Source organism: Neolamprologus multifasciatus, chromosome 5 (genome assembly GCF_963576455.1).
Source record: "Neolamprologus multifasciatus chromosome 5, fNeoMul1.2, whole genome shotgun sequence".
Classification (NCBI taxonomy): domain Eukaryota; kingdom Metazoa; phylum Chordata; class Actinopteri; order Cichliformes; family Cichlidae; genus Neolamprologus; species Neolamprologus multifasciatus.
In genome coordinates, this window is record NC_140443.1 from 33,706,838 (window position 1) to 33,721,436 (window position 14,599).

At 38.7% G+C, this 14,599-nt stretch overlaps 2 long non-coding RNA genes across 2 annotated transcripts in view; one reads left to right on the forward strand and one right to left on the reverse strand.

Moving 5' to 3' along the window:
- Nucleotides 1–14,599, forward strand: part of LOC146519166 (uncharacterized) — a 246,573-nt gene that overhangs the window by 79,590 nt on the left and 152,384 nt on the right. The window lies entirely within an intron of this gene.
- On the reverse strand, nucleotides 11,755–13,291 carry LOC146519168 (uncharacterized). Its single transcript, XR_014874249.1, has 3 exons — nucleotides 12,776–13,291; nucleotides 12,609–12,700; nucleotides 11,755–12,529 (listed from the first exon to the last, which is right to left on the reverse strand). It is a non-coding gene; the product is annotated as an uncharacterized LOC146519168 (long non-coding RNA).

Here is a 14,599-nt window from a genome sequence, read left to right on the forward strand (position 1 = left end):
AACTAACGGCCGATCAAAATGAATGTCAGTGGTAATCTTTGGACCATCCAAAGGCCTAATTATAATTACAATAAAATATTACTTCAAATGTATTTTATGGAAAATATTCAAGTTTTTTGGTTTTTTCCCGCTAAAAAAGCAGTGCGCTCATGTGACGAAACTGGGATATAAAGGGTTAAAATCCGCAAAATATAATTAAAACTTTATATGAATATTTCAAGGAGAAGTAGTTTTAAAAGATTGGCTAATTTAAAGTGGAAAAAAATATTAATATATAATCTTTTTATAGCACTTTTTATGGTGTGGTCGATTTTTGGCTCTAGGGCGTTGAAAGGGAGTCTTTTTCTAAGGTGCTCCTTAAGCTGCTGTTTAGCAAGCTTTAAGAACAAGCTGCGCAGCTTACCTCTGTAGGAAAATTTGTTTTTATGGGTCAGGCAAATGGCTGACCGTGGTGTGTGTGTTTTCTCTCCCCCTCCTGAGTCTTCCAGTGCTCTGAATCTGAATATTTTCTATTTTATTTAGTTATACCTCCTGCTCTGAAACAGAGCGCATTTTAGCTTTAATAAAAAAAAGCCAGGAATGGCACTGACCCTGATCATCCCAACCCACACAATCTCATCAAACTGTAACATTCAGAACATGATTGCCTAAAGTGATAGATGTTATGACATAACAAGGATATCATGCCACATTACACCAAAGATTGTTAGGTGAGGCATTTTGGAGTCTAAAGACTAAATTTAAATATTATTGAACATAATGTTTATGGGACATTGACTGTATAGTGACTTGTTTCTTACACATGCCACTTGTATAAACAGTAACAGTAGTGACAGTGGGTTTTTATTTATAATTTTGGTACCACAGGAAAATATCTGCTACCTGCAGCTTCCATCAGAAGGCTCAAACAGTTTGTGTGCTGGTCGACAGAGCAGCAGTAACAGGCTCGTCTGGTTTCCTCTGGGTTTACCTTCTCAGAGATTTGACATTAATTAGGCTAGCTGATACTAATTGCCATCATCTGTTGTCTGCTAAAGAAGATCTCTTGATGTTTGCCAGGCTACTCTGGCCTTTTAAAAACTACAGTCTGCTGTCGCTGTTGGTGGGAGTAAGCGACAAGTGAAAGAATCACTGGGGGGGAGGTTTGCCTACAGGGAAAACGTTCATAAAATGAATGAGGGGATACTGTAAGGTTGGAAAAATTAGTCTTACTCTGTTACTGTCAATCTTTGTATCGGTGTCCTGTTCATTTATGTTGTGGATCAGAAACTGCTCAAACTTTCTTTCTTTCTTTCTTTTCTTTTTTTTTAAATTTTAATTTATTTTTAGTTTTGCATGTTATGTGCAGACAGTGAAGTTAATGCCGAGGCTGCTGTCTGTGACATCCTGCCAAAAATTACGTGCACGGTTTGTTGGCTTGCATAAAGGCGTATCTGCTGTGCAAAAAGATTAACCTTAATGTGACCATCATAGCATATAACATGCATATGTTTGCATTATTTATTTAAAAATTATTTTGACAAAACTTTGTGCTGTTGAAAGTTGACCTTCATGTTTAAATTATGGCACAGCTGGCCAAATAGCTCTAAGTAGATTTAAATCTAGTCATGAGGAGATGAGGACCTAGAATGCAGTTACCAAAGCAGGATTGGATGGAAAAACAAAAGGCGAACAAATCTTAAAGGTGAAAAAACTCTTAACATGTGACCAAAACAGCATAACAATGCCACAGATGGCAAAATGTGAATACACAGGGGAAGAGACAAGGAAAGAAACATGAGAAACACTGAGGGTTTAAATAGATATGTGAGGTAATCAGGAAGACGAAGCATAGCTGGGGACACAAGGCACAGGTGAACAGAATCAAGATAACAAGACAACAGCACAAGAGATTGAGGACTACTGAAATAATGAAAAGGAGGTAAGAAAACATGAACACATTAAACACAGCGAAGGAGACTTGGACTACATCCACACGTACCCGGGTATTTTTGAAAAACGCAGATTTTTCTATGCGTTTGCACCTTTCGTCCACACGTAAACGGCGTTTTTGGTCACTGAACACTGAGATTTTTAAAAACTCCGGCCAGGGTGGATATTTTTGAAAACTCCGTTTTTGCATTTACGTGTGGACGAGAAAAACGGAGAAAACGCAGCGTCAAAAGTGTGCGCATTTTTTGACGTCACACTGTGCACCACGTTATTGTTTCGGTGAAATGAATTTCTACAATACTGTTAATTGTACTCTCTGCAGTGTTTAAATGCTTACATATACACAAACAGTTACTGTCCCTCCACACATACGACTGCTTCTATGCCCCAGCTTTGTTTAATATTTCCCACCGAGGCTTCTAGACTTCTGATTGGCCAACATTTCTGCACGGTTAGGGATATATCGCCACCTGTTGCTTTGGCATGTTCCTTGCAGCGTTTTCCTTCATTTCTGCCTTTACGTGTGGACGGGATTATTTTTTAAAACGAAAACGGAAAATCTCCGTTTTCAAAAATACCCGTGTACGTGTGGACGTAGCCTTGACCACAGATCTTGAGGAGCACAGGGGAGGCAGGAGTAAACGGAAAACTTTTAGAAAATGAAAAATAAAAAATCCATACAAAATATAATATTTTAAAATCTATTCATATGAAGAACAGAATTAAAGCAGAAACTCTATCCAAGTGAAACATGGCACAGAAAACCAGAACTTTAAAATAACTACATATTCAAAAGAAATGAGGAATAAACTCTTGTATACTTGAATTCAAAAGAAAATTGAAACTTAAAAATCCTTTTTTTTCCCTATTTGTTCTGTATTTGTTTATACATTCCTCAAAATGTGATTGAAGTGTAGACTTTAAGCTTTAATTTAAAGGGTTTAGCAAAAGGCTCAAAAGTCCCGGGATAATAGAACATAATTTGACATATAATTTCTGTAGGAATTAAAAAGTATTCTGGTTGTGAGGATTGGTTTAAATTCTTTGCAGTCAATGGGGCTAAATTACAAACACTGCTTATATACAAATCATGTATATGAATATTTCATGCACTAATTGATAACACATAAATATTTAACTACAAATTTATAAGTGCCTATGACCATGTGTACGAAAATAAGAATTTTTAATCATTAAGCTGTCCATCACCAAAAATAATGAAGTTAATATACACAAAGTCAAATTCTCAGAATTGTAATTAAATTATCAAAAATTAAACTGCATGAAGGGGAAAAAAAATACTAAATTAAAATTTGTGGGAACGACGCACAAATTTTACTACGCGAGCCGGCTCCTTATCGCGAGCCGTCACGTGGATTTTTTTTTCTTTTTCTTTCTCTCAGCCTCTCTCTCGCACTTACTAGATCACTTAAATTACACAATTGAAAGCATGTGTGTATTGTTTGTGTATTTATACACAGGCACTCATATATATTCAAATAATTTAAAAACAATATTCATTTACCTGTTACTACCACACACCAAATCCGGTCGTTGGTACTTACTGGCTTGTGTAGCCACTAGGTAACAAAAGCTCAACACTGCGCCTGTATTCTGGAGCACTTCTGTTGACTTTTGTACGTGTTTTGAGTTTTTATGTGCTTCGGAGTTTGTACGTGTTTTTACATGTTTTGGAGTTTTTACGTTTGTAAGTTTGTATGTGATTTGAAGTTTGTATGTGCTTTGTCTCTAGGGGCCACCGTAAATATACTTTTATTTATTCACTCCACATAAAATGTAATAAATAAATCATATAATACAAAAATCAACTATTCACATTTCAACTTTTAACTATTTAAATTTTCAGCTTTTTCCTTTTACAAATTTAAAGTGAAACAACACAAAACACTGCAAACCACAACACAATTAAATATAAATTAAAATATGAAAACAAAAAGAAGATGCATATTCTCTGTCATATGGGCCCGCATGAATAAACTTTCTGAATCCTTTATCATTTGCAACTGAAAATAGTTGTGGATGATTACTATACCTTTCTAATGTGAGGTTGTTGTCCCTGGCTCTCTTTCTCTCTCTCTGGCTCTGTTCCTGTGCTACTGAGTGTAACTACCGCCCCTCCCCCCTCTGCCCAGCATAAAGCACAAGGCTCGCATGCTGAGTGAAGCGGGAAAAAAGTGCGAGAGAGAGAGAGAGAGAAAGAAACAAAAAAAAAACAGGGCTCGAGTCATTCACGTCAAAGATCCGGCTCTAAGAGCCATTTCGTTCAGACCGAATCACTAATCTGCACAGCAACCTGAGATGAGTGTAACCTGATTTTTTGTTTAGAGAGCACCCAGCTGTGTCTGGTTTCAGTACAGCACACACTGTGTGATTGTGTAGAAGTGTGTGCACAGTGAAAATATAAATACTATTGATTGTTCTGAATTCCCTGTCTGGATCTGTGTTAAAGGTAACCCACAAGAAGCAGAATTCCTGCTATGGCTATTTTTTTTTAGTAATAAGAGAATTTATCACATTTTTATTTTAAGTATTTTAGGTAACAGTAATCTACCTGTTAGATCCAAGCTACCCCAGTGTGGTCTGAGCTATCTAAGGGTCTGAGTTTCTGGTCCCAAAGGGTGTCACCCTAATAGAAATCGCCAGAAACTTGTTTAAGCCAATGGTGGGGAGTAGGGATGGTAATCAAGAACTGGTTCTTCTAGAGACCCAGTTCCCAGTAGTCCAATTCCTTGGAATTGTTAGCCTGCCTGCCCATAGATCCCGCTTATCAGTTCTTGCACACTCTTTACAATCAGCTGATTTCAGTTTGTGTGTCTGAGGAGGAAAATAGTGGAGCAGTCTCCAGCGTGGATATGGACATTCATTTTATTGTAAAGGATGACAGCGTGATGCTAAACTGGAGACTGCTCCAGGACAGAAATAGCTCCATCATACTGTTAACCAACTTCAGTTATATTCTTTGACCAAGTATGTTTACTTTGATATATATATATTTCAACTCTAATCTAAAATACAATATATGTTAGAAAGATCTGAAACAATTTCAATAAATCATTCAGCCCTCAAAGGCATCAGGTATCACACATTACTCTCCATAAAAATGGATCAGTTTGGTCATCTGTCTGCGAAGCAACTTGCCCGTTTTTGCCATTTCAGTTTCTCTTCCTGCAAAGTCACTAAATCTGACTTTGCAGTACCACGTGGGGGCCATTTTCACAAGTGCAAATCCTGTGATGTAGCTGATCACTGCCTCTTTGTATTCAGAGAGGTTGCATACACCTGGGAGGTCAGGAATCGAGTGATCTTCAGTGTCATTTACTTCCACAAAGTGCACTTCCATTCTGCAACAACATTTACAGCTGCAGATGTTGAATCGAGAATGTATGTGTTGTCTCGAAGTAAACAATTGCCTGTGCCTGTTTTAACTTGGTGCCTAACAAGTAAACGTCTTTAGGCTCCCCTGAACTGTCTGGCATTAGGATTGTCATTGTGCCCACCTCTTGCTCTTATGGCAGTGAAGAAGAGCTCCAAGTGGTCCTGACTCAGTTTGTAGGTCAGATGATACCTACATGGGTCCTCTCAACAAGTTTATTATAGATGTTAAGTGCACTTATGCTATTAGCAATGAAGCCATATATGGCAGTCTTCTTTTTTGTTGTAGTAGTGCTTAGTGCTTGACCTTCAACCCACAAATCAAGGTTTCTGCATCCTCCAAGATTGTCTCAGCCCTGTGTTTAGTTGTTGGCTTAATTAGAGTTTTGTAACCTTTTCCAAGAGGATTACAGCTGTTGAGCACATCAAAAGCTGCATCTACAGCGTGCACCAACTCCACAGTTGCAGCACAACTTTTAAACTCCTCCAACTTCAAAGAACTCCATTGTATCCGCTGCACTTCTGCTGAAGAGCTGTGCTGCTAGGTGGACATTCAGTTTTTGTTTTTTCAACTGTAAATGAGCCATGTCTTGGAGTTTATTAAGGGCTTCAAAGTACTTCAACTTAATCTTCCTCCCATCTTCTGTCTCAAATTCCATCAAAGATGCACAGGCATTACGAAGAAGCTTTAGCATATGGCATGCATCCAGGATCACATGCACTTTTTGTGTGGGATTCTCTGAATGAAAGAAGTGGGGCTTCATGTTGTCGATATTTAATTCTGTGCCAAGTTCCCTTATCATGCCGAGGTTACTTGTAGGAGCATCACACGTAAGGTAGACACGTATGGTACACGAGGACGTATGCAACGAGTCATGGGAATTTTCCATGACTCGTTGACAGCCACAACCATAAGGACCAAGGCCTGGGTGGCGAGTGAGTTGTCAATTTCACCAGTGCCTATATCTACATAGCCATGGAACTAGTCCTCTGCAAACTCAATCATCTTGTGGATGTACATTTCATCCATTAGAGCACACACTGTTTCCTTTCCCTGTTCTCCATTTGCCTCCACATGACTTGTTAGTGCTCTAAAAGATGCTACAGTAATCCAGGATCAGCTGAGACACTACTGTACCAAGTGCGAACGGTGTGACTGTGTGGCAACGCTTTATTAAAATTTTCCCGTACATACTCATATGCCTTTGGGCAGTAAAAATGAAGTGTGGTGGCGAACTGTTTCAGCTCCTCAGAATATTTAGCTGACTTTTTCCCCTCTTGTATTTTACGCAAGATGTGTTTTAGAACTTCATTGATTGACTCAAGCAAAGATGCACACTGATTTGAGATCAAGAGCTTTTTCTTGAGTTCTTTGGTGACATTCTTTAAGGTACAAACTTTTGTCTTTAAACGGCTAGACTTTTGGCATTTCAGTCGCAGCTTTTTCCTGTACTTTGTTAGCATCTCTTCTGAAGCCTGATTTTTACGCTTTAAAGACTTTGGAGACTCAATGTTGTAGCAGTGATCCTCTTGAATATCGCTCGGTTTTGCTAATGTAGTTGTTAATAATGCGTAACTATGGTCCTGATGGTTAATATCCACTGTGACGGCAGTGTCATTTTCAATCAAGGTGCTGTAATTGGCAGCAGATGTCATGTTGTGGTCGAATTTTGCATGTGTTTGACCAACATTACTGTTCCCTGACACCTTGCTTGATAAACCTGGAGAGCCACTTACCTCTGTGCCAGTACCTACCAAAATCTTACGTCTTGCTCCTCTCACAGTTGACTTCACCTGAATACATGGAAAACTGAAAATAGTTGGAACTGCTGTGCTACTTCCTAAAGCAGCACAAAATAAGAATGAGGAACTTTATATTTAATGTTATTTTTTATAATATTACATATTGTATAGTTATAGATTTTATTAACCTTTGAGTCCGTGATGATGACATTTTCTTCAAAATGAGCACTGCAGAGATGACATGATGGTGTGTGGTGCTGTAGCCTGTAGGTTTATATTGTTAAATGGTAATTATGCGACAGTGCCTTTCATTTTAGAGAGTAACATGAAAGTAATGTAACGAGTAGTATAACGACTGTCTTTCTCCTGGGAGTAATTAAGTAACAATACTGCACTACTTTTAAGAAAAGTGTTCTCAATAATATGCGTAATAATGTTTTTACTTTACTTTTTTGAGTAATGACCCCAACACTGATCACAACCTTGATGCTGATCACACCTCCAATATGCACAAAACATTTGATCACCCAGCATGAAATTAATTTGCATGAATGTAATGTCTTTAATATTCTGCTTAGAGATGATGGTGACTCTCAAGTTGGAGCCAGTGAGAATTGATAAGGAATCGAATTGATAAGTGATACATGGAGTCAGAATTGCTAAATTCTTATCTATTTCAATTCCTGGTGGGGAGACATGCCTTTATCACAGTGGCCCACCAGTCCGGTACCATAACCAGCCAGACCCATTAATAGTAGTTTTCCATTTAATGATCTGTGAACTTTGCTTGATAAAACTTGTAGTTAAGGCTCGCCTGAGTGACCCTAGCAATCCCTTATGTAGGGGTGGGTGATATAAACGATATACGATAGAAACGATATAAATTTGGCCAACGATAGAGATTTTGACTATATGGCTCTATCGCGATAGCACATGTTGATGATGTCATCAAGCTGCGCCTGTTTTGGTCAAAAGCATTGCAGCGGCTAAAACCATTATCTGCAAATTATGGTGGGCGACAGTCATAGCAAAGAGATGAAGCACTTTTGAAATATGGGGAAAGCCAAAAACTGCCCTTGTGTATGAATAATCTCAGTTGTTCTCCTGACTGAAGTTTGGCCCGTGTATGGCATCCTGCTATGCGATTGCATTTGTCCCTGACCACTAGAATCCCTCACGTTAACTTTTATCGAGTGGAAAAAAAGTTGGCGTTCATCCTCCAGCTTCACTGTGCTAATGTTATGCTAACATAGCTGTGTCGCTAGCAATCACGTAGCACATCATTATATACCAGGTAGACCAACTTCATTAACCCTGCAAACGCACTGCTGTTTAGTTTCCTGTCTTCATTTATGTTGGAAGTGGTAGCAGAGCTGTACGTTTGAATTAGTTTCAAAAATCTCTCAGTCAGAACATGGTATGAAATGTTTAGGTGGAAACTAGCGAGCTAACTTCCTGTTAACTTCTAACTCCGTTAAATTTAATAAATTCTGTTTTCATGGATGCCTGGATGTTAAACTTAATTGTTACACCCGATAAAGCAGCAACGCTGATGATTTAATTAAAGATGAAAGAATTCAGACCGTTTTTAACTCTGTGTTCGTTTGACTTTGGGACCTGAAGCGGACGGAGTTTTGGACCCAGATTACTCCGCGAAGCTCCTCACTACGGCAGCCGTAATGCTCTGACAATCCATCAAGCAGTGCGGCTTACCAAAGTTGTACTAAAACATTTTTTAACAGATTTCTGCAGCCAAAATCAGTTCGAGATCAGTAAGCACAACCAGAATTCATACATAAGGCACACTGTTGACAAATTATATCGCATATATGAATTTTAGGCCATATCGCCCAGCCCTACCCTTATGTTATTTTGCAAGAGATCAAGGGTGCTGGGGGGGGGGGGGATTCCCATGATGCACTTTTCCTTCTTTACTCACCTCTTCTCCCTCTGTTTTTATATGCTATTCTGCATTTAATCATTAGTTGTTATTACTCTTGCTCTCCTCCACGGCATCTTATGTCTTGTCTCTCTGCCCTCAATCCCAACCTGTCGGCTGATGGCCGCCCCTCCCTGAGCCTTGTTCTGCTGGAGGTTTCTTCCTGTTAAAAGGGAGTTTTTCCTTCTCCCTGTCAACAAGTGTTTGCTCATAAGGGTTGTCTGATTGTTGATATTTTCTCTGTATTATTGTAGGATCTTTATCTTTAGATATAAAACTCAGTGAGGAATTGAATTGGTGAATTGCTAAGATTTTACTTTAGTTGTCAAGAAAAGGAATGTATGAAATCTCTCCATAGTTCCCTTGAAATCCATAACGCAACATAAGAGAGTGACAAGCATTGCTTGTCTTTTCAAAACACAGACATCTATTAAAACGTTTCAAAGAGCATTCTGTTCCTGTGTTAGAGGCCTGACTTCAGTTCAGGAGATGTGGCTTGAGGTAAGGAGGAATAGGATGATATTTTATTGAGATGTTGGTCCGCATGGCAGCTTTCCCAAACCAGCACTTGCTTCTATGTTGTTTAATGGATAAATTGTCAGTTTATGAGACTGCATCGGTTTGTTGAGAGATGCAGTTACACACTAGTCAATATATATATTTGTGAGTACAACATTATTTTTTTATTAAATAACCAAAAAAATCATCGATTGTACGTTTTAGCTAAGTTCAGTACAACCAATAATTAAGGAGTATTGTTTGTTTCATATATTATGAATACACATGTGCTCAGTGTTGCCAACTTAGCGACTTTGTCTCTATATTTAGCGAGTTTTCAGACCCCCTTAGCAACCTTTTTTCTAAAAAACGACTAGCGACAAATCTGGCGACTTTTTCTGGTATTATTGGAGACTTATTTATGACGACTTTTTGACGTGAAAACGCGTATCGCTCTTACTCTCAACAAGCAGCGGTGCTGCCTTGGGCACCTCACCCGTGCCAAAGCGCTGCCAGGCGGAGGATAGTCCTCCCCCCGCTGCTATCAGGGCAGGAGATGTTCACACCTGTGCGTCCAAACTGCAAATGAATCACGCATGAGTGAAGCCGCTGCTCCCGTACTGACTGTAACGCAGTCAATTCTTCTTTTACCGTTATACTGTTTTGTGGATGACAAGGTTTAAAACTACTTATAAACACACACTCTCACACACAAAGTAACTCCACCAGACTGCCAATGTCGGGTCACTTTTGCCAGTCTAGGCCTGGATAAAGGAGCAGGGTTGGAATTGTGACATTAAAAAACAATAATTGCTAAAATAAATTTAATTTGTAGTTCTAAATAAATTCAAACTGCATTTAGGACGTTTTTTACTCACTTTATGTCTCTTCCACGATGTTATTTCTCTCTCCAACAGCATAGGTTACAATTACATTAGCAAGACTAATTATGCAAATTAGGCGATAAGGTCATTTAACGACTTTTTGGACAGCCAATAGCGATTTTCCTTACTGAGGAGTTGGCAACACTGCATGTGCTGGCTATCACCACAAAGGAAAAACGTCTGCAATAAACTCAATGTGCTCACAAACCCTAATTACATAAGTTACACTGAGGAAGAAAACTTCTCTCCTGCCTGAGTGCCCTAGTCCTTTTTGCCTCTCTCGCTCTCTCTCTCCCTGGTTAACTACTGTACCAGGACCCATCAGCTTGTCTTTTTGCCTGTCCGTCTGTCAAGCTTTCCACTTGGTTTCCCACCAAGATGTGTTTTTTCCACCTCATGGAGCAGACATAAAAAAGAAAAGATTTTCTATTTCCCTTCTTTTTTTCCCCCCAATATACCATTTTTTTGTTGTTTTTTTACCCGAGTGAGTAAAATACACAAGTACATGATATTCAGTTGGAAAAAAAATATCTTTGCTCTACAGCATGGTTGAATTCTTGCTTCTGTTAATCCATCTGTTATTCTCTTTTTGTTCATTGTCAGTCTGTTCTGAATTCACAGGAGCAGACAGTACTGCAGTCAAACAGCTCCACTTGTTCATTGTCATCTGCTCGTTATTAGTTTAGTGGAAGTGTTAAATCAAAACAATGTACAACAGTAAATCCAAATCACAGTGGGCTTCTTATAACTATGTGTTCGTTGCTGTTTGTTCATTCTCCCTTTGTAGCCATCTGTCTGAGGTCCAACCCTCAGCATTCATTTTCCTTTCATCTGTGTCTGAAAAGGCTGGACTGCATAATTCATTATGAAAACCGACCTCATTACAAACTACTTTACAATCATTTAAAATAAAAACACATTTATGACTTTTAAAATTCCTAGTAAGTGGGTTTCAACCATCTATAAATGTTCCTGCTTAATTCTTCAGTGGAATACAAAATGCATAGATGCATTACACTTTGATTCTAATAAGAGCAAGAAAAACAAGTTGTTCATTCTTGTTTTTATATTACATTGAAGGCTTAAAAAAAGAACATTTACAAACTGTAGAATTGCCAATTTACAGATCTAGAAAGTATAAGGGAACAATTCAATTGTTTTGGAATGAGTTTTAAATGTTGGAACATTTTCCAGTCGTTTAAGTTAAAGTTTTGGTCTGTACTAACTACTGACAGAAATACTTGGGCCATTTATTCACAAAGCTTGATATTAATGCTATTCTAAAAAAATCTAAATCCTAAAAAAAAAAAAAACAATTAAAGAAAGTTATAGAAGTGGGATATTTTCTAAGATCGTCCCAGTAACAATAAAAGTTGCTCACGAAACGTGTACCCTTGTAGTGGAAAGACTCTGTTCTGTATTACGATGACTTAAAATATTAAATACTGTATGCAGTTTTTATTCTGCTAACCTTGAGTTTAGATCAACTACACACTTTTGTTAATTCTACTTAGTTGTGATCATTTCTGCACTTTTCTTACTGTGACCCGTGGTAGGTACCTATTTAAAATAGGACAGAGTCAGTTAAAAAGAGTTTAATTTTTAATACCAAATAAAAGTAACAGTGTAACAGCGGCACCTAAAAACAATTAAAAACTTTACCTTATTAAAAACGATAAAACTGTATGATTGCCCTTGAGACAGGACAAGCGCTGCAGGGAACCGCTTAAGAACAAATCGATATAGCACACAGGTTAAAGAGGGACGGCAACTCACACATGACCCCAAATGGACAAAACACTATAGAAAAAGGCTAATCTTAAGCGCCATCTTCACTCAGGCAGTGAGTGCATGCAAAAGTGGTGAGACAAAAAAAAAAAAAAAAAGGATTTGTTTCCCCTGCAGCGCCTTCACCGTCTGCGACAATATATATTTAAGAAAGGGGTTAAAATACTAAAAGAATCAATCTCTGTGGTGCCTACTGATACAGAAAAATAAAACAAGAAACAACAAAATCGACAGCCGCAGCAGTCGCAGTCTGTCGAATTACACCAGTTTAAAACAAATTAAAACACACTGATGTGTCGGGTCCTTTTACCCGCAGCCAGAAATCCACTTGGCAAAGCAGCAGCTCGGTACTCTGTAAATAAAAGGCAGGAGATGACTTAGGCTGGACAGTAAAACACAGGAATATTCCTCAACTGTATTGTTTTCGTTACCTGTCCACAAGTTCGCGTCACACCCTAATAAATGTGGGTCAGTGGCGGTGAAGTCCACGACACTGTTCTCACGGGAACGCAATGTTTCCCACCTACAAGGGTGCAAATAACTGTAAACCTCAGCCACAACAACCAGAGCTCAGTTGGTACATTGTTGTGTAACCTACCGTTCTAACAGAAGTTTAGGGGGACCCGCATCAAGCTTTCATGGAAAGAAATTAAAAACACCAACTTGGACCAAGCACTTGCAGCTTCAGGTTTGCCGAGGTATACCTAGTTGCCCACACCTGAGCTTATGAAAGGAGCAAAGACCAGCTCCGCCCACCAGGGGCGGTTCCCAGACTCAGGTCTCACATGTCACATTACCTTAGTGGGTGATTTCATCCTGTGATATGGTATTTCTCTTACTGACCTATTTTAGCTATTTTGTTGTAGGTAATGGGGGGTTTGGTGTCTGTGTCATGGTCCTGGGTCAGTGACCCGGTGTTTTTGAATTATTAATAGTCTTTGACTTCATTGTTATTTATAGTTTCTAGTCTCTTGGGTTCTGTCTCTGTGCCTCCCCGGTGTTCCTCGTGTCACGTCGTCTTTTCATGTCTTCCCCAGTTCCAGTGTCAAGTCCACGTCTCAGTCTGTGTCTCATGTTTCCTGTTTCATTTTGCTAGTGCCTTGTCTGTTGTGTAGCGCGTCTCTGATCTTTTCCAGGAGGAGCAGGTACGAGGCAAGGTCAGATGTGAATCGTAGGGAGACTGCAAGACTGTCCTGCCGCTTCCGGAAGAAGATAGTCATAATAATACTTCTCATTGTTGAGGAATAAAACTGTACCGGTTTTAGATCCAGGGTGATCGGTCCAGCGCTGTAACTTGGGATTTCAGCTGCTGAAGCAAATTAAACCTTTTAAACGATAAACATTCTGAAAGATAACTTCATGAAGTGTCTATAGAGTTGACCATCTATGTAAGCTTGCCACCGTATGAACAATGGTCACATAGACATTAAACAAAAAATATTCAACCATGCAACAAATGGATTAAATGCTAAATATAACAGCATGGTTTTAAAAAAAAACAAAAACATGCCAACGCATTGCACACATAATTGTTTGTTTGAATCAGTTTGTAGACAACAATATGGCTTCAGATCTGTTCGACAGAAATGTTTGTTACATGAAGTAGCATTTTTAACTATACCTCATCTTTATAGTGACTACATTCTATGATTATGTATGCTTTTCTAAAAGTGCATTTGATGTTAACCAGTAAGCTTTCATATCTAGTGATATTGTTTTAGTGTCAGACTTTTTCTGGTGCATTTTAGCTCCATCATTTTGAAGCAGCTACATACCAGGACAGTATTGAAGTATATCCACAGGATGAGGACCTCACTGGAGAAGCAAGTGATTGGTGGAGGGTTATTTATTGTCATAAAGTATATTTAAAGAAAAAGTTTAGCTTTTTTTTAAGCACTCCAGTCACCCCAAATCAATTTAAATCTGCAGGAAATAGAGCAGGGGCTTGGTTTTAATGTTAGTCGCACATGACAGGCAATCGATTGGATGATCTGGTGTGAGCAGAAAACTTTTGTATTCTGGCTACAGATAGGCAGTCTGTAACACTGGCAAAATGCTTAAGTTCCACTCACACTGTGGAACTTTGGTTTCTCCTAATTCATTAAGTAGATTAAAATGTTATTTTTAGGAGTAGTTGTTTGAACCACAGAGCATACTGAATCCATGAAGTTTTACTGGTCATTGTGTGACTGGAGACAAATATTCTTGCCGTTGCATCTTACAAACACTCAACTTGGGCTTCTGCAGTGTAACTGCTCATTTCCCCTTAACCTTCTCAGGCTCAAATTAAACTTTTTGTTGCTAATGCACAACCAAGTCCTGCAGTGGTACTTCTGAGTAAAAAAAAAGTCATAAAACATGTATGTGTGGTAATCAGGTTGTTAGTTTTTAACTGTTTAACTGCAAATCAGCAACGCCTGCC